Here is a 20,852-nt window from a genome sequence, read left to right on the forward strand (position 1 = left end):
ATCTTGAAAGTAAAAGAAATACACTTTGAAGATGGCCAGTCATCTCTATTGGCTTTGCCAAGACGGTCATATTGTAAAAGCATCTAACATTGACAAAACCAACAACTTTGGCCACTGTGGAATTGAAGATGGGGCGTCGGAGAGGAGTGGTGAAGGGGGGGGGCGAATGTAGACTGGGGAAATGAGGCACCTAGGGGCACAGGAAAGTGCTTTGGAATAAAATCCAAAGAATGGACAAGCCTAGTACTCAACTCCATTCATACCATGGAGGAGTAAAGAGCTTCTCTGGCCTCAGTGACAGGCACAGCTAAATGGTGTGGGACACAATTCAGGGCATCATAAAGCCCGCTATCCAACACTTGCCTGGCACTGTGGAGAATTCAAGCACATTTTAAAGGGAGAGTGGGAGGGGAGAGACAGGGTGAGGGAGGTTTGGAAAGTGAATGAAAGAGTGCAAGTGTGCTCTTAGTTCACACAAAGTGCACACAAAGTGAGAGAAAGAGCACGAGCACACCCTAAATGCAGCTAGAGCAAAACATTATTCTCTATAGAGCGTTATAAAAGAAAAGTGAGAATAATAGTTCCAAGACATCAAACGTGGAAAGGTACAAAAGTGGACAGACAAATGCAGGGGGAAAAAGCAAATGCTTTACTGGTGGGACACACCCAAGGTTAAGGATGAAAGCCATTCAATCAAGACCAGGGACCTGAGATACACAGCAAAGCCCTAGGATTTGGAGAAAGGAGCAGCCCAAACCCACTCTTTGTAGACGTGTATTCAAAGCTGTCCGCAGCGAGAATGCAGAAAGGTATTCCTGCTTTAAACTCTACTAAACACAAAGGAAATCACAAACTTAACTAATGCACAAAGAAAAGAAAAACAAAACGAATCTACTAACTGTTACCGTCTAATCTTGGGTTCCGGAAAATAAAAGTGTGCACGTAGGCTGGTTGTCTGGCCATTGCCACATTGTATGTTTTCCACAAACTGTTTTCCACTGGAAGATACACAGAATAGTGTTAACAAAGTGTCATTCCTGTGTACAAGACGCAATTATTTGTGTTTGGTGAAAATGATCTGTTGCCAGTGTATTGCTTTCTTTCTTAAGAAATCTGCTTTATTTACAGTGTGTTGCATTGTGGTTTGTTGCAATAAAGGAGGGTCTGAGTCACAAAGGTAAATTTCCACTTTTGAGTAAGTTTCTGATTTTCTCGTAATACACAAAGCAATTTTACTAGTAGTATCTTTACAGCTGCCTATGTGGCTAGTGTCTGCCTTGAGTGAGGAGTCATACAGATACTATTCGCAAAATCCATTGTGAATTGCAAAAATATCATAAACTTATTCACAAGTGGAAGTTTACCTTTGTTAATCAGGCCCTAAGTATTTCTAAATGTATAATATATTTAAATGCCTCAGTATGGGGGCATATTTGCCATAAATAACATAATGTACAGTATAAATTACTTTTGCGTGCCACATAATTTTGTTTTCCCTGTCTCATATTTTTGTGCTCCATCGATGCATGATCCTCAGTTACAATATAATCCTTAATTTTGATGACAGATAGCTTTTGGTAAGGGGCACCAATGCTGAGTGGCATATTGGAGATAAATCCATGCACATGGCTCAGGTACCAGCAGGCTCTAACTATACATCTTTTAATGTGTACATTTCCAGATAAACGCTGGGGATTTCATCTTTTTTTTCATACCTTTCCCAAATATTTAGCTTTACAAATATTTTTGCAGGAATTCCCCAGCTTTTGCTTCTCCAATGAAGTCATTATTGTTTTGCACATTTCCTATCCTAGCAGAGTATATTTCTAAGCTGTAAGGCACAAGAAACTAGTTCCCCCGTCCAAGATTATACGGAGTAACATCGCAGAGCTAGGACAAAAACTAACAGTTCATTAGCCCAAATGTTTCCATATCTCACTTATGCCCCACTATTGAACATTATGCTTAAACATGATTTGCAGTGGAGTTTAACAATTGCTGTTGAACTGTAAGAACGTGTGCTTACAGAATAATGTACCACCAATTAGAGCTTATATATTGGATAACGCCCCCATCTACTTGGTCTAAGTATAGTACAAACACTCAAAGTGTGTTTTGAGCAAATAGAGGAATAAGGCAAACAACGGAGTTGTTTTATAAGGTCAGGGTTGTCTGTAAAGCAGGGATTTTAATTCTTTATAATACATAAGTGGTGTATGAGTGCAGACTGGAGCTCTACTGCAGGACGTGGGGCATACGAATTGAGGGGCCACCTGCATACTTTTGTATGATGCCCGATGGAGCTACCTCGTTAGCTATGGGGGAGATTGACTTTGGGCTCCCTCCTTTGACTATCACCTACCCAGCCGGACTTCGGACTAACGCACCCGCGTCTCTCCTGACCTTACCTTCCCGCTCCCACTTCCTCCAACCCTCCCCCCTCCGCTCCTACTCTTTCCAGCTTCTGTCCTCTGCCCTCGCATGCCCCTGTCCTTTGTCCCCAACCTGTTTTTCTCCGAACCTCTTCCCTCGCCACTTGAGACTGAACTATTTTGTATGATGCCCGATGGAGCTACCTGGTTTTAGCTATAGGGGAGATGGGCTGTGGATTCCCTCCTTGGTCGTCACCTACCCAGTCGGTTTTTAGACAGACTTCCTTTCATCTCTACGGTTGTCTCTTCCCTTATCCTCACTCTCTCTCCTCCCCTACCCCCCACTATCTCTCCTTTCTCTCCTCCCCTAATGTATTGCTGACTGTTCTATTTAATGTTTACTTGTTGTTCTTTTTCTGGTATATTGTCGAACCACATTGTTGCACTTCCTTTCGTCTGTCCTGTCGTCTCCTCCCTCATCCTCCCTCTATTTATGTCTCTCCTTCCCTCCTCTCTCAATGTATTGAGACTGAACTATTTTGTTTGATGCCCGATGGAGCTACCTGGTTTAGCTATAGGGGAGATGGGCCGTGGATTCCCTCCTTGGTCGTCACCTACCCATTCGGTCTTTAGACAGACTTCCTCTCGTCTCTACGGTTGTCTCCTCCCTTATCCTCACTTTCCCTCCTCCTCTACCCCCACTACTTTCTCTCTCCTTTCTCTCCTCCCCTAATTGTATTGCTGATTGTTTGATATAATGTTTACTTGTTGATCTTTTCTGGTATATTGTTGAACTACATTGTTACACTTCCTTTCGTCTCTCCTGTCATCTCCTACCGCATCCTCCCTCTATTTATGTCTCTCCTTCTCTCCTCTCTCAATGTATTGAGACTGAACTATTTTGTCTGACGCCCGATGGAGCTACTTGGTTTATCTATAGGGGAGATGGGCCGTGGATTCCCTCCTTGGTCTTCACTTACCCAGTCGGTCTTTAGGCAGACTTCTTTTCGTCTCTCCTTATTTTCTCTTCCCTAGCTCCTATCCCCTCTCCCCTGAATCTCTCCCCTTGTCTGCCCTGGGATCACAGCTTACTGGACTTTGGACGTTGCCTTGTCTCGTCTACCGGTTTGTGTCCCCATCACCCTTCCCCTCCTCTTCCCATGCTGTGTCTCTCACCCTCCCCTCCCCTTTCCCACCCTCATTATCTGTCTACTTCCCGTGCTCCAACCCCCCCTCCCCTGAATCTCTCACCTTGCCTGCTTTTCCCCTTTCGTATTTGTGCTTATTGTTTATCTTGACCTTACATGTAACTATGTTGCCATGCTCTAAGAACTGTGTAACCTTTGTAATAATGTAACCTGTAACTATGATCTGATGCTCATGTAAAGCACTCTGATACCTCCGGGTCTAGCCAGCGCTATATAAAACGTAAAAAAAAAATTACATCACCACCCTCCTTTCTCTCCCTTCATCACTTACGTCAGTGATGTGTTGAATGTTGTCAGCATGCAACTCTTGATGCTTCTGCAAACCTCTCACCAGATCAATCTAACATGTCTTGTTATAGGTTGAATAAACTACTGCAATGCGATTTTTAAAGGCCTTCCAATGAAAAGTTGAGAGATTCCAAAATCAACAGGCCAGGTTTAGTATGACCTTCAAAAGACATGGCTTTATCGAAACACTTCTAAATGCCATTCAAAGAGTGCCACCCGAATCCAGGTGCAAATTCAAGATACTCTGACCCTGAATTATCTACAATGCCTACTGGAGCAAAGGATTTGCTTATACACAAAAACTGGTCCTCAATTACTCGCCATCCTACAGGAACCTTCAATCATCATCTTTGTACCTGATCCCTTAAGGCCTCTTCGATTGGCAGAAATGAAGTAGCCTTAACTTGGGAGGGCAGGACCCTAAAGTTTGGTGTCTTGCCTCTCCATCTTACATCATTTGATGTAAGATTTTTCTGCAGACATGTATTTGACGAATGTTGAATAGGTATTCGCATGCCATCCTTTCGCCCTCTTAACACCTCATGCTTCCCTTGTTTTCTTTCTTTGCTTTATTTTTTTGTCTTTTAGTGCATCTTAGCACTCTAAAGCTATTCTAAGATGATATCTTGCTTTTCACTAATCACTTAAAAACAAAAGTAAATCACTAACTAACTTAGGGCCAGATGTAGGTCGGTCGGTAACGGCCGAAAATCGGTATTTTCGGCCGTTACCGACCGGTAAATAATATTTGGTATGTAGGGCCCAGAATTTTACAGATTCGGTAAATTTACCGATCGGTAAATTTACCGAATCTGTAAAATACCGAATCGGTATTCATACCTATTTGGTATTTTTGCTATGTAGGTGGGACTCTTCTGAATCCCACAACCCTTACCGATTCGGTATTTTACCATCAAATATATTTGATGGTAAAATATCGATTCAGGTGTGCATGCACATGTGTGCATGCACACCTGTGCCATATGACAGGCAGACCTGCCCTTAGGGCAGGTATGCCTGCCACATGGCCCCCGAATCTTTTTTGGGGGTGCTAGAGGGTGTCAAAGTGACACCCCCTGCACCCTTGTCAAAATCTGTATTTACCGATTCGGTAAATACCGACCGGTAATGCCCCATTCATTCCTATGGGCTTCAAAGCCCATAGGAATGAATGGGGCATTACCGGTCGGTATTTACCGAATCGGTAAATACAGATATTTACCGATTCGGTAAAAGGAACATCTGGATGTTCCTACATCTCCACCCCTTAGATTTACCGATTTTTAATTACCGAATCGGTATGATTCGGTAATTAAAAATCGGTAAATCTATTTTACCTACATCGGGCCCTTAATGAATAAATAAACGTGCCCTCTCCAGATGTCCAGTCCATCACAAAGAGAAACAAGGAAAGTCCCAAGACCCACGTTCCTCTCTTAGCTCTTCTGGCCTGTAGCTGGATTGCTTTCATAATGTAATTACTGCCCTGCTGTTTCTGGAAAGAATGTTTGAATTGGCTTTTTGCAATTCATCTTTGAGACCAGTCCCTTGTTCAGTTATACCCAACAATCAGAATGTTGTGCTATGCTTCATCTGCATAGCAGAGGACCCAGTGAGTTGACAACACTATGCACGGAATGTGTGTGAGTTATAATAATTTGAAGGCAGTGCATAAATTATAAATTTAAGATATAACTGTAACTTTAGAATTTCTAAAATTTGTGTAGATTAAGTTTGTTTGTATAGAAAAAAAATAAAGTTACAGCAATTTGACGGTGGTGCTTAAATTATACATCTAAGTTACTACTATAACGTTAGAATTTCGAGTGTGTGTGTGGTTTAAGTTTGGTTTGTATACAAAGAATAAAGAAAGTTTTCCTAACTATATCTAAACTTTAGCCTTTGCTTTTTTCATTGAATATGTATGTTTATGAAATTATGAAATAGTTTTTTGTGTGTAATATATCATAATGTAAATCCATCATTGTATTTCTATTAATGCAGTGGTTTGGAGTGGAGTACAGAAGAGTGCCATACAGTAGAGTGGTGTATAGTAGAATGGCGTAGAATAGAGTGGCGTAGAGTGAAGTGGGGTACAGTAGAGTAGATTGGTGTACAGCAGAGTGGCGTAGAGTGGAGTGCCGTAGAGTGGAGTAGCACAGAGCGGGGTATCATTCAGCGGAGTGGCATAGAGTGGAGTGGTGTAGTGGCATGGAGAGAAGCGGCGTAGAGTGGAGTGGTGTAGAGTGGAGTGGTGTAGAGTGGAGAGACGTAGAGTGGAATAGTGTAGAGTGGAATGCTGTAGAGTGGAATGCTGTAGAGTGGAATGCTGTAGAGTAGGAATGCGTATAGTGGAACAGCGTAGAGTGGAGTAGCATAGAGTGGAGTGGAGTGGCGTTCAGTGTCATGGGACAAAGTGTTATGGCATAGAGTGGAGTGGCATAGAGTGGAGTGGCATAGAGTGGAGCGACATAGAATGAAATGGGGTACGGAAGAGTTGGATAGAGTCAAGTAGCGTATAGTAGAGTAGAGTGGAGTTGTGCCGAGTGTAGTGGGGCAGAGTGGAGTGGCATAGAGTGGAGTGACATACAGTGGAATAGTATAGAGCGGAGTGGAGTGACCTTGAGTGGAGTGGAGTACAGTGTTAAGGCATAGAATGTCGTGGCGTAGAGTGGAATGGCATAGAGTGGAGTGGCGTAGAGTGTTGTGGCATACAGTGTCGTGGTGTAGCATGGAGTGGCATTGAGGAGTGGCATAAATTGGTGGAATATTGTCGAGTAAAGTGGCGTGGAGTGGTGTAGAGTGGAGTGGCATAGAGTGAAGTGGTGAAGAGTTGAGTGGCATGGAGTGGCGTAGAGTAGAGTGGTATAGAGTGGAGTAGCCTAGAGTGGAGTGGCGTAGAGTAGAGTAGAGTGGCATAGAGTGGAGTGATGCAGAGTGGAATAGTGTAGAGTGGGGTGGGGTAGAGTGTAGTGGCATAGAGTGGAGTGATGTAGAGTGGAGTGGCACAGAGTGGATTAGAGTGCAGTGGCATAGAGTGGTGTGGCATAGAGTGAAATAGTATAAAGTGGAGAGGCATATCATAGAGTGGCGTTAAGTCAAGTGGTGTAAAGTGGAACTTTGTAGAGTGGAGTGGTGTGGAGTGGAATAGTGTAGAGTAAAGTGGCATAGAGTGGAGTGCTGTGGCATAGAGTGGAAGGCATAGAGTGGCATTGAGTCAAGTGGTGTAAAGTAGAACTGTGTAGAGTTGAGTGATGTAGAGTCGAGTTGTGTTGAAAGTAATAGCACAGTGTGGACTGGCATAGAGTGCAGTGGCGTATAGTGGAGTGGCATACTGTAGAATGACATTGAACAGAGTAGCGTACAGTGGAATAGTGTACAGTGTGGGGCGTAGAGTGGCGTGACACAGACTGGAGTGGCATAGATGTTGTAGAGTCGATTGGCATAGAGTGGAATAGGGTAGAGTGATGTAGAGTGAAATGGCATAGAGTCAAATGGTGTGGAGTGGTGTGGTGTAGAGTGGAGAAGCCTAGAGTGGAGTGTTGTAGAGTGGAATATTGTAGAGTGGAATATTGTAGAGTCTAGTGGTGTAGAGTGGAGTGGCATAGAAGTGATTGATGTAGAGTGGAGTGGCTTAGAGTGAAATAGCATAGAGAAGAGTGTCGTAGAGTGGACTGGTGTAGAGAGGAGTGGCGTAAAGTGGAATAGCATAGAGTGAAGTGGCGTAGCGTATAGTGGCATAAAGTGGAGTAAAGTGGAATGAGTACAGTAGAGTGATGGACAGTGGACTGGCGTAAAGTGGAATGTTGTAGAGGGGAGTGGCATAGATGGGAGTGACATAGAGTGGAATGGCATTGAGTGGAGTGGCATAAAGTGAAGTGGCATAGAGTGGAGTGACATAAAGTTGCGCAGCTTAGAATGGAGTGGAGAGGAGCAGAGTGGATTGGCGTAGAGTGGAATAGCATAGAGTGGAATAATGTAGAGGGCGATAGAGTGGAGTGGCGTAGAGTGGAGTGGCATAGAGCGGAGTAGTGTATAGTAGAATGGCGTAGAATAGAGTGGCGTAGAGTGAAGTGGGGTACAGTATAGTAGATTAGTGTACAGCAGAGTGGCGTAGAGTGGAGTGCCGTAGAGTGGAGTAGCACAGAGTGGGGTATCATTCAGCGGATTGGCATAGAGTGGAGTGGTGTAGTGGCATGCAGAGAAGCGGCGTAGAGTGAAGTGGTGTAGAGTGGAGTGGTGTAGAGTGGAGTGGTGTAGAGTGGAGTGGTGTAGAGTGGAGAGGCGTAGAGTGGAATGCTGTAGAGTGGAATGCTGTAGAGTGGAATGCTGTAGAGTAGGAATGCGTATAGTGGAACAGCGTAGAGTGGAGTAGCATAGAGTGGAGTGGAGTGGCGTTCAGTGTCATGTGACAAAGTGTTATGGCATAGAGTGGAGTGGCATAGAGTGGAGTGGCATAGAGTGGAGCGACATAGAATGAAATGGGGTACTGAGGAGTTGGATAGAGTCAAGTAGCGTTTAGTAGAGTAGAGTGGAGTTGCGCAGAGTGGAGTGGGGCAGAGTGGAGTGGCATAGAGTGGAGTGACATACAGTGGAATAGTATAGAGCGGAGTGGAGTGACCTTGAGTGGAGTGGAGTACAGTGTTAAGGCATAGAATGTCGTGGCGTAGAGTGGAATGGCATAGAGTGGAGTGGCGTAGAGTGTTGTGGCATACAGTGTCGTGGTGTAGCATGGAGTGGCATTGAGGAGTGGCATAAAATGGAATATTGTCGAGTAAAGTGGCGTGGAGTGGTGTAGAGTGGAGTGGCATAGAGTGAAGTGATGAAGAGTTGAGTGGCATGGAGTGGCGTAGAGTAGAGTGGTATAGAGTGGAGTAGCCTAGAGTGGAGTGGCGTAGAGTAGAGTAGAGTGGCATAGAGTGGAGTGATGTAGAGTGGAGTGGCACAGAGTGGATTAGAGTGCAGTGGCTTAGAGTGGTGTGGCATAGAGTGAAATAGTATAAAGTGGAGAGGCATATCATAGAGTGGCGTTGAGTCAATTGGCGTAAAGTGGAACTTTGTAGAGTGGAGTGGTGTGGAGTGGAATAGTGTAGAGTAAAGTGGCATAGAGTGAAATAGTGGGGAGTGGAGTAGCATAGACTGGACTGATGTAAAGTAGAATAGCTTAGAGTGGTGTGGCTTAGAGTGGCATAGAGTGGAGTGGTGTAGAGTGGAGGGGCAGGAAGTGGCTTAAAGCGGAGTGGCATAGAGTAGAGTGGCGTACAGTGGATTAGCATAAAGTGGAGTGCCCTAAAGTGGAGTGGATGGGCATACAGTGTCATGGCTTACATTGTTGTGGCATAGAGTGGAGTGGCATAAAGTGGATCAGCTTAGAGTGGAGTGGTGTAGGGTGAAGTATGGTAGAATTGAGTGCTGTAAAGTGGAATAACTTAGAGTGGAGTGGCATAGGAGTGGAGTGGCATGGGGTGGATTGGTATAGAGTAAAGTGGCGTAGAGTGTATAGCATTGAGTGGAGTGGCATAGAGTAGAGTGGTATGGAGGGGAATGGCATGAAGTGGAGTAGCATAAAGTAGAGTGGATTGGCATAGAGTGGAATAGTGTAGAATGGAGTGGCATAGAGTGGAGTGGCGTGGAGTGGAATTGTTTAGAGTGGAGTGGCATTGAGTGGATTAGGGCATAGTCGCATAGAGAGGTGTAGAGTCGAGCGGCATAGAGTGGAATAGTGCAGAGTGCAGTGGCATAGAGTGGAAGGGCATAGACAGGAGTAGCATACAGTAGAGTGGAATGGCATAGAGTGGAATAGCGTAGAGGTGAGCGGCAAAGAGTGGATTGGCGTAAAGTAGAGTAGCATAAATTAGAGTGGGGTAGAGTGACATGGCTTAGAGTGGAATAGTGTAGAGTGGAGTGGCATAGAGTGCAGTGGTGTACAGTGTGACAGTTTAGGGCAGAGTGGCATAGAGTGGGATATATTCTAGTGTCATAGTGTAGAATAGCATAGAGTTGAGTGGCATAGGGTTGTAGTGTAGTTCCTATATTCCCAATAGGCTCTGCGCATTGGAATAATATATTCAGCAGTATAGACGTAGGACTGAGGTTATCGAGGTCTCTACTGACTATATTAGACTTAAGGTTTGCCAGCAAGCTCAGAGGTCACTAGAAACTTTCTCGAATAAACGAGGAGGAGTTTAACCTCCCTGGATAGACAAGAAGGGATTAGCTTCTGACAACCATAAAACATGACAACTTTGCTCTCCCTGAATAAGAGTGTATCTCTAGAGTCGTGTGAAAACAATAGACAGCTATTTCACTCAGTCAAATGTGCGTACTTAGTTTCACCAGAATGCAGAGAAAAGAGAGACGGGCGTTTTCAATAAAAGGTGTTATTTATTGAGCAGTCTTCTTCCTCATACAAGAGAAATGAATTGCCACGATTGTAATGCTCATGGTAAAGTAAAGTGCTTACAGTAAAAGGAGGATTATAAAATAATACTGTAAAAGCATTGATATGGTTTCTTAGCCATATGATACTTTAAAATAGATAAAATATATACATACATATATACATTGACTAATCGTACTCAACTGGTGCTTCTAAATACGCCTACCCCGGTGTACCTGACCTAAGCCTAATACGTGGGAGGGAGTAAGTAAGTAGCAGTTTAAGTTAAGTTTGTTTTGCCAAGAATCTGACTCAAAGGAAACCAGGAAACAGATTCCACTACCGACTGAACCGGTCTTCTCCTGGTACCGCGGATTTTAATCAATGAAGCGCGGCCCACCTCAATAGCGCCCGATTCTGCTACTTGGGCGTTGAGTTCAAGTTAATGTAGCGTCCCCAATGCTTTGGGGACGAATTCAAAATCTGGCAACACTGAAAGTCCTGTCCTCTTTCTATCGCGATTGCCGACAGACGCCGAAGACGCCGACGGACGCGAGTGAGCGAGCGAGCAAGCAGCAGCAGCAGCAACAATAAGGGATTACCCAGGATTTTCCCCCCCCAGACCACCCCCGAGAGCTCCACGAAAACCGGGAGATCCACCGTGAGCCAGAGGACTTTAATCAGAAAATCAAGATCCGGTCCGGTGGCTGGAGCAGAGGTGTGCCGAGGTGAGCCGGGGAAGCTGGGGTAGGGGCTGGAATCAGCGAGACACGCCGGACTTTGGGGGCTGCACTCAGGAGGAACAGCGGACAGTGCATGAGGGGGCTATATTCATACCCATAAGCCACACCCTGACGCCAAATTACAGCAAAGTGCGCCGAGGGCTCCTTAGCACCGTAGCATAGCTATGCTCGAGCTATTGTGCATTTAGCATACATTATTCAGCCCATAAGAAGGACCAGAAGAGTGGCGCAATTGCTGCACGTCGAGCTCCCCACAGAGTGGTGAGCGGTGAGAAGCTCTGTGGAGAGACCTAAGGGGTACTGAGCTCGGGAGTCATAATTAGCTTGGATTGGTCTTAAAGGAGACCTTGTTTGAGGGGCAGGTGATATTGAAAAGTGCACAAATTCCCCTGGGAGCTGGGACCCGCCGCCCACAGCATATCTGAGGGGAGAGATAAGAATACCCCATAGTGGGGGGGGGGGCAGCGGAAATAGCAGAAGTAAGAGCTGCAAGCTACAAGCCACAAGTTGGAGCTGTAAAAAATCAACATGGGGGAAAGACAGTTACCGAGGCCCACGGCAGTAGCAGCAAGTAGTGCCCAGAACAAGAACAAGAGGAACTTGAGCCCAAAAGAGTTCGGAGGGTGTCAAACTCAGTGGGGCACAAAGTACTGACACGCACCGACACGCTTTGTTAAAGAAGAAGCAGTGGTTTAGTTCTACCACCAGTTTGAGTAGAGAACCGGGGATATGCGGTCAGGAAAAGTCCGTCAAGCCCCCATCCACAAAAATAAGAGAAGAGCGACAACAAAAGATCAAATTAAGGGGCCGATTAGGATGGCGGACGGAAATGGGTACTGTCCGCCATGGTGGGGGAAATTTTACTCCCGGCTGCGCCGCGGAGAAACCGCGGTTGGGATTAGGATATTCATGTCACGAAACTCCGACCGCGGCGGACGGATCACAACCAACACCGTCCGCGGTGGACGGAACACAACCAAGTCCGTCCGCGGCGGACGGAGTCCAATGAACAACCACTGCCGCGGACGGAAATGACTGCGGAAAATAAAACATGTACCGCCATACCTGAGAATACTCCGTGGCCGCAATTAGGATAAATCCGCCCGTACCACGGAACTCACAGCCATCCACGTCCGCGGCGGAAACAATGCTACGAGAACCACAGCATCAGGGCGGAAGGCCAACACGCACAACATCCCTAGCGCCTAACAAATGTATGAAAGTGCACCGCAAGTCCTAAGCAAACATACGAACATTGACAAGGCCCCCCCCCCAAGCACAAGCCACCATGACACGTCCCAATTATCCAATAATGCACACAAGTCAACACGCCCACCTACCACCTGACTCGCAACAACCATTGAGACACGACTACAAAAAGACACCCCCACACAACCACAATCCCTTGCACCACAGCATTGCTGCCAGCAAGAGGGCCATTCGAGACACTGCTAACTCACATAAAATCACATAGAAGACACCCACCCACCACCCTACCACACAAACACCCACCACACAAATCCTACACATCACACACCACACACCTGCACCTCCCAACTCACTCAACTCACACACTGAGCACCACACACTATGGCACCCAAAAAAAACCCCAAATTCACGGAGACAGAGTTGCGGGTAATGGTAGATGAAATTATCCGTGTGGAGCCCAACATCTTCGGGGCCCAAGTCCAGCAGACGACCGTGGCGCAAAAGAACCACATGTGGGACAGGATCGTCACTCGGGTGAATGCGTCGGGGACTGTGCCGAGGACCAAGCACGACATTCAGAGGCGGTGGCATGACCTTAAGACCAGGGTCAAGGGCATCCGAGCGAAAAACCACGCCAGAGCCAATCTTACTGGCGGTGGCACACCCCCGGAGCCCATACCCTACACCGATTGGGAGGAGAAGGTGCTGGTGATACTACACCCAGAGAGCCTAGACGGCCTTGACGAAGGAGAAGAGACTGGTGAGTACAAACCAAGCACCACGATCAGCACGACATGGTCAGGCTCACACAACTGAGAATAAACATCCCCCACGCCCCAACCCATGCACGTCGGACACCAACACACTAACATGTCCATGGCTCCCAACAGGCCCCCATGTTCACGGGGAGGGTGGTGGTGGTGGTGGTGGTGGAGGGTGGGGTGTGTGAGAGGCCCAAACTACAACTCCCAACAGGCCCCCATGTGCACGGGGAGGGTGGTGGTGGTGGTGGTGGTGGAGGGTGGGGTGTGTGAGAGGCCCAAACTACAACTCCCAACAGGCCCCCATGTGCACGGGGAGGGTGGTGGTGGTGGTGGTGGTGGAGGGTGGGGTGTGTGAGAGGCCCAAACTACAACTCCCAACAGGCCCCCATGTGCACGGGGAGGGTGGCGGTGGTGGTGGTGGTGGAGGGTGGGGTGTGTGAGAGGCCCAAACTACAACTCCCAACAGGCCCCCATGTGCACGGGGAGGGTGGTGGTGGTGGTGGTGGTGGAGGGTGGGGTGTGTGAGAGGCCCAAACTACAACTCCCAACAGGCCCCCATGTGCACGGGGAGGGTGGTGGTGGTGGTGGTGGTGGAGGGTGGGGTGTGTGAGAGGCCCAAACTACAACTCCCAACAGGCCCCCATATGCACGGGGAGGGTGGTGGTGGTGGTGGTGGTGGAGGGTGGGGTGTGTGAGAGGCCCAAACTACAACTCCCAACAGGCCCCCATGTGCACGGGGAGGGTGGTGGTGGTGGTGGTGGTGGAGGGTGGGGTGTGTGAGAGGCCCAAACTACAACTCCCAACAGGCCCCCATGTGCACGGGGAGGGTGGTGGTGGTGGTGGTGGTGGAGGGTGGGGTGTGTGAGAGGCCCAAACTACAACTCCCAACAGGCCCCCATGTGCACGGGGAGGGTGGTGGTGGTGGTGGTGGTGGAGGGTGGGGTGTGTGCGACAGGAAACAGAAATGTCTACAAATCAATGTAACCATGTACTGTCCACATTACTGACCAGCTCGATCTTGTCCCTCAGGTGATCGTCAACTGACTGGGGAAAGCAGTACCCGGCCGCCAGCCTCGCCTCCCACACCTACAGGACTCTCTGCTGACGACGACACAGGCAGCTCCGGGGCGGAGGATGGAGCGGGACCAAGCACGCAGCCAGGGCCATCTGGCTCACAGGGACTCCCGGGACCGACCAACGTCGCATGTGTGACTCCCGCGGCACCTGTCTCTGTGATCTGCACAGTCCCCACCACCACCAGTACCACCAGTACCACCAGTACCACCAGTACCACCACTACCACCAGCACCACGACTCCTGCCGGTGCCACCCAGCATGACCCAGCGCGCAACGCTGGTCCAACGGCCCCACACACAAGCAGGGTGAGTGGGCCACAAACACAGGCAACGGGACAACTGCCAATCAGGCGAGCCACACACCGCCGGTCAGAGGAGGGACAGCTACCCGAGCCAGTGGCACAGTCCCTACAAGCTCTTGCCAGGTGCCAGGCCTCATACGACCGGTCCCAGGCAAACGCTGATCGTGTTCACCAGGACTCAGTGGACAACACCAACATCCTGCGCGAGATCTCTGGCATCCTTGGCCAGATGTTGGTGATCATGGGCCAGCAGGCAACGATGTGGAGGGAATGGGTTGGCCGGAACAACCCCCCCCCCCTCCACCAAGTGTGTCAGCGCCACCGTCACCTCCGCCTCCCCCGTCACCTCCGCCTCCGCCTCCACCGCCGCCACCACCACCTGAGCCCCTGGCGACGGATGTGGCCCATCACCAACCTGCCCTCCCAGCTGACTCTGTACCACCTCCGAGACGGAGGGGGCGGCCGAGGCAGGAAGTGGCTGAGAGCAGTGTTGGAGCGCCAGGCACACGCTCCAAGAGGGGACGACCTTGACAATGCCACTGCCTGTGCCAGACATTCACCCTGCAAACCATCCTGTCCCACATAGACAATCATTGCCACTGGTCTGCTGGACTAGCCTGACACCCCCCAATGTGGTGTCAGCACGGACATTTCATCTGCCATTACCTTCAACTCCAACTCCCTCCCCCCCACTTACTTGTAAATATTCACCAGCACAAAAGCACAACCTGTCAATAAATTGCATTTACTCACACAATGATGTTTTGCCTCCATGTTTATTCACATGATTGCCATCAGATACAGACGTAAACAGGTACAGGGATCATAGTCGCACATGATCATGGCGCTGCGGGAGTGACCTAGAGAAAACCAGAGACAGCAAACACACGTCACTAAAGAGACTCACACACATCACAACACAATGCACAGCAACATTACACAAACGACAACCATCACACAAGCATGGGATGGGAGCACACACATCATGGACACTCCTATGTCCAAAGACATGAAGACACACATGTGCAACCATCACAAACCACACCCAGCTGATTAACCCCATATCCACACAACACCAGAAAACATACATGAGCCATTGTCAACCGCCACTAGAGGTAGATACTCACATTCAAGGGAAGTAGCGATCAATGAGCTGGCGCCTCTGGTCCACACCTTCCTCCTCACCACTATCCTCATCAGTCGACATGGGTGGGATGGGAGGCCGAGGAACTCCTTCGTCTTCAGGGTCCAACAGCAGTTCAATGTTATTGCGTACTGCCAGGTTGTGGAGCATGCAGCAGGCAATCACGATCTTGCATACTTTTCCTGGTGAGTAAGGCAGGGCCCCTCCGGTCTTATCGAGGCACCGAAACCTAGACTTGAGCAGTCCAAAGGTACGTTCGATGACTCTCCGTGTCCTTCCATGTGCCTCATTGTACCGCATTTCACCCGCCGTCCTCGGATTACGTAGGGGACTGAGGAGCCAGGGCCGGTTTGGGTAAGCCGAGTCGCCTATGTAGGGGGATGACAGAGACAAACATCAGAACAAGATATGGTGGGTACCCCATGCAACACAGAGATCACAAGAGTCCCCACTGCACACTCACCAACAAGCCACGCTTGACCGGGTGGCAGATTTGCCATGAGTCGTGGGACATTGCTGGTTCGCATGATGTGGGCGTCATGTGCGGATCCAGGAAATCTTGCACACACATGGGAGATGATGTTGCTCGCCAGGCACACCACCTGCACGTTCAGCGAATGAAAGTGTTTTCGATTCCTGAACACTTGTTCGCGTGCCCGTGGTGGAATGAGCACGATGTGCGTGCCATCAATTGAGCCCACAACGTGAGGTATGTGGCCCAGTGCATAGAAACCAGCTTTGACAGCTGGCAACTCTTCCGGACGTGGGAAATGTATGTACTCATCCTTGTACAGCATCATAGCTGTTAACACATCCCGAAGAACCGTGCTGAACATGGCCTGTGACATACCCCCGGCACCTCCAACTGTATACTGAAATGTGCCAGTAGCGAAGAAATGTAGTACCGCCATGACCTTTGCAGTGGGTGTAAACGAGCCAGGATACGTTCTACGTGGCTGCAGATGAGGAGACAATTGAGCCACAAGCTCCAGCAACCGACGTCGATCCAGCCTGAATTTCCGAATCACCTCCTCGTCTACCATATCCTCCAGCAGAGTGTATGGGCGATGCACATTTGGAGCCCTCCTGTGTGGGAGAGAGATGTAACTTAGGTCAACTTACAAACGACGCATACGTGTACAACTCCATCACATGTGTACCTTACTGACAAAACTTCAGTCGTCACCCTAATGTATCGTAGACACATCACAGACACTCATGCAACTGCATGCACACAAACGATAAGTTTACACACGCCATGTCATCAAGCACAAATGCCACCACCAATGATGATGTGCATACGGTAATGACATGCATGGTGACAGAACGTATAAATCACATACACGGAATGCATGTGTACCACCACCACTGTAGTCACCTCGACACAACAAGAAACTGACAACAGATGCATTAATTGGCCACACAGCCGTGATGTACTGTGTAGTTGTGAAGATGTAACAACGTCTGTAGGGTCAAACCCGACGTCAACACGTACAAATGCACATCTGTTGCCCATTGTGTGCCGACCGATGTCCATTGTATGGACACACATGCTATATTGTATGACATATGACCTTTCACAATCACGCTCACATCCCTCATGACGCAACTGCACACAACACATCACGGTGCAGCGTCTGACAAGATCACATATTTGGCGCCGCCATGGCGGTGCTCAACTTCCGCTACTTCCCAAAGGCCATATGCGGCCTGCGTCCCTCTTCCCATTGGCTGCATGTGCAGGGACCGTCACGGGCACACATCGGCAACCGCACGTGCAAGCTTCAGGCACGGATGCTTCAGTTGCAACAATGTACTATCACTGGCGCCTCCATGGCGGTGCACGTACACAGCGGGGGAGGTGCAGGCCTATACACCCTGCAGATGTACTCAATGGACATGCCAGTTCATGACCCCCCTTACAGTCACCTTGCATCATCCACCGTACACCGGCCGGAGCGGCCGGCCCATGAACAACCGCCGTGCCCGGCCATGAACAACCGCCGTGCCCGGCCATGAACAACCGCCGGTCCCGGCCATGAACAACCGCCGTGCCCGGCCATGAACAACCGCCGGTCCCGGCCATGAACAACCGCCGTGCCCGGCCATGAACAACTGCCGTGCCCGGCCATGAACAACCGCCGGTCCCGGCCATGAACAACCGCCGTGCCCGGCCATGAACAACCGCCGTGCCCGGCCATGAACAACCGCCGTGCCCGGCCATGGCGGTTGTGTTCATGGCCGGGCACGGCGGTTGTTCATGGCCGGGACCGGCGGTTGTTCATGGCCGGGCACGGCGGTTGTTCATGGCCGGGCACGGCGGTTGTTCATGGCCGGGCACGGCGGTTGTTCATGGCCGGGACCGGCGGTTGTTCATGGCCGGGCACGGCGGTTGTTCATGGGCCGGCCGCTCCGGCCGGTGTACGGTGGATGATGCAAGGTGACTGTAAGGGGGGTCATGAACTGGCATGTCCATTGAGTACATCTGCAGGGTGTATAGGCCTGCACCTCCCCCGCTGTGTACGTGCACCGCCATGGAGGCGCCAGTGATAGTACATTGTTGCAACTGAAGCATCCGTGCCTGAAGCTTGCACGTGCGGTTGCCGATGTGTGCCCGTGACGGTCCCTGCACATGCAGCCAATGGGAAGAGGGACGCTGGCCGCATACGGCCAATCGCAAGTAGCGGAAGCTGTGCACCGCAACAACAGGGCCAGTCATTGGCCCATTTCACGATCACGCTTCCAGGGCTGACCAATTGCTGGCGACGTATGCCACTGACACGTGCTGAGGGCCCTATATATGTGTCTTGGCCAAAATGAAACTTCCTACCCTGGGGACCAGTGCTGCCTGTGACCATCACCTCGACCTGCTGCTGCTGCTGCTGAGCTGACCACCGACTGCTGCCTGTGACCATCACCTCGACCTGCTGCGTCTGCTGCTGAGCTGACCACCGACTGCTGCCTGTGACCATCACCTCGACCTGCTGCTGCTGCTGCTGAGCTGACCACCGACTGCTGCTCTAGTGCCATACTCCGTGATCTTGCCATGTCGAGTGGCAAAGAGATCCGGTCTCGACCCTTCACCTCCGCGGAGCTTGATGTCCTCGTGGACGGTGTACTCCGCAACTATGGACGCCTCTACGGCGCACCGGGACGGGTGGTAAGTGCAGTGTGGGACATGTTGGTGTGCATGAGGGGGCCAAATGATCAGGCCTATTTATATCTTGGCTGTGTAGTGTGGGCTAGACATATGTTCCTGATTGTGCATGGCTGCTGACAGTAACGTCTTGCCCCTATGTGTGTGACAGGCCACCTGTCCACTGACTTAAACCCTTTTGTCTCCCATCATGGTAGGTCAAGCTGCACCTTCGCAAGGACCTGTGGAGGACCATAGCATGGGAAGTACGGGCATTGGGGGTGTGCAACAGACGACATACACACTGCCACAAACGCTGGGACGACATTTCCAGGCTGAGCAAGAATGTAGCGGAAGTAACACTGGGCCTGATTCCAAGGACGCCCCGTCTGGCCCGACGCTCCATGACCCCTCTCATGCACCGTATCATTGCAGTGACGCATCCTGAACTGGCCGAACGTCTGAGTGCCGATCAACAGCAAACTAGCGGCGAGCATACTGTCTGTGTAGGAAACTTGTGAGTGCTATGCATGTATTGGTGCACAGACACACTATTGAGTTCCGTGTTGCGTATGTATGCCTGTGATGGCATTTTGGTCCCATTGGGTGGTACTCATTTGACATCCAGGTCCGCCATGTTGACACGCCACTTGCTTAGTAGTTGAGTGTTAAAGCACATCCCCTAGTGGTCCATGGCCCCATGGCAGAAAATGTGAGGATGACTGGTAGGGGTGGGCCATGTGCAGGATGAGGGCTCATGAACCTTTGTCTGCTATGTGATTTGGCTATCCTGTTCCTTCTGTACGTGAGTGTGCCCATGACTCACACATCTTTTCTGTGCATTTCAGCTTTGACAGAGGACACTCAGCCACAGACGGTGGAGAGTAGCCGAGGAAATGAGTCCGGCTCAGACTTCGCACACACGCAGACTGACACGGAGGAGGCCAGCGCCGGAGAGGGGGACAGGACCGTCCCTGAGGACTCGCATGTGGAGACACCATCGTCCTCCTCGTCGGACACTCTTGGTGAGCCTGCACTGTTGTCACAGACTGGGAGTGGGCACTCATCACCTTCTGTCGGAAGACAGCACACAGGGCCCACACTTCCGCCAACTGCACCATGTATTGTTCGTGGCCGGAGGAGTAGGGGGAGCAGAGTGGCGTTCGGTGCAGGCACCGCTGCCCCTGCCACGGTGAGCCAAAATGCACTGTGTGCTGAGGCCGTTGATCTGCTGCGACAGCTGTGTGTGGGTCAGACCAATATGACAAATGCTTTCCAGGACCATGATAGGAAGTTGGGGCAGGTGGTGGCATTCATGGAAGGGATGCATGGCGATCTTGCAGGTCTACACAGGACAGTGCAGTCATTGGCAAGCAGTGTGTCGTCTGCAATAGTACAGTCGAATGAACAGGGTGCTACTTCTGTTTCCCCATCTACACCGCTGGATGTCTCAGGGGGTAGTGATTATTCAGAGCAGGACTCAAATACAGGTTATTGCACTAGAAGCAGCGTCAGACAGCACGTCAGGGCACGCAGGGCACAGACCCCATCCCCTAGATCAGCTAAATCTGTTCACGTAGACGACGTCAGATGCACTGGAGTACACACACAGGATCCACAAGTGTTGTTGGGGGACATGCCTTCCGGAGCTACACAGGCATTCAACACGAAAGGTACTCTGAAGGCAAGGGATACTCACATGTCCATGGACTGTTCCTTGGACAAGGCCAGTCAGAAGACAAAGGCACCTGCTAAGAGCAGGGAGACTCCCAAGAGCAGGCCCACAGCAGAGGTAAGGGACACTCCCAAGGACAGTGAGAAGACTAAGGCACCTACTGAGAGCAGGGAGACTCCCAAGAGCAGGCCCACAGCAGAGGTAAGGGACACTCCCAAGGACAGTGAGAAGACTAAGGCACCTACTAAGAGCAGGGAGACTCCCAAGAGCAGGCCCACAGCAGAGGTAAGGGACACTCCCAAGGACAGTGAGAAGACTAAGGCACCTACTGAGAGCAGGGAGACTCCCAAGAGCAGGCCCACAGCAGAGGTAAGGGACACTCCCAAGGACAGTGAGAAGACTAAGGCACCTACTAAGAGCAGGGAGACTCCCAAGAGCAGGCCCACAGCAGTGGATAGGAACACTCCCAAGGACAGTGAGAAGACTAAGGCACCTACTAAGAGCAGGGAGACTCCCAAGAGCAGGCCCACAGCAGTGGATAGGAACACTCCCAAGG

At 50.0% G+C, this 20,852-nt stretch overlaps 1 protein-coding gene across 4 annotated transcripts in view; it reads left to right on the forward strand.

The window, feature by feature from the left end:
- ARHGAP25 (Rho GTPase activating protein 25) overlaps window positions 1–20,852 on the forward strand; it is a 441,995-nt gene that overhangs the window by 70,099 nt on the left and 351,044 nt on the right. The window lies entirely within an intron of this gene.

The sequence above is a fragment of the Lissotriton helveticus genome, chromosome 11 (genome assembly GCF_964261635.1).
Source record: "Lissotriton helveticus chromosome 11, aLisHel1.1, whole genome shotgun sequence".
In the NCBI taxonomy this organism is placed as follows: domain Eukaryota; kingdom Metazoa; phylum Chordata; class Amphibia; order Caudata; family Salamandridae; genus Lissotriton; species Lissotriton helveticus.